This window comes from Penaeus monodon, chromosome 24 (genome assembly GCF_015228065.2).
Source record: "Penaeus monodon isolate SGIC_2016 chromosome 24, NSTDA_Pmon_1, whole genome shotgun sequence".
NCBI classification, from domain to species: Eukaryota; Metazoa; Arthropoda; class Malacostraca; order Decapoda; family Penaeidae; genus Penaeus; species Penaeus monodon.
In genome coordinates this window covers 36,989,921-36,990,343 of record NC_051409.1, presented here as the reverse complement: position 1 = coordinate 36,990,343, position 423 = coordinate 36,989,921, and positions in this window count along the sequence as shown.

Here is a 423-nt window from a genome sequence, read left to right as displayed (position 1 = left end):
CTGCCTCGCCGCCATAATTTTTTTTTCTGCCTCTATGCGCCATGTTAGTTTATTGTTGTTTGAAAAAATGTCTTCTGGCCAAGGGATATTGATTATATTTCAGGATTACTTTTATGATTACATGATAATTTTAATAGCCATTCAGTCAGGTAAAAGCTGTATATTCATATTCATACCCTTATCTCGTATGCGCATTTTATATCTAAATTCTAATCGCTGTTTATCATTTTGTCTTGACTGCAGTTTTCATGCAACATGACTCGATAAATCCTGATTGAATTGGCAGTCAATATGATTTTGCTCTTATTTTACAATACTGGGACTGCGAAGGTTCAACATCATGTTGGTATGAAAGTCTCTGCACTCATAATGGAGCTTAGTCACGCTGTTTCTTGTTAAAATCCCTATCAATTAGTACAGGCA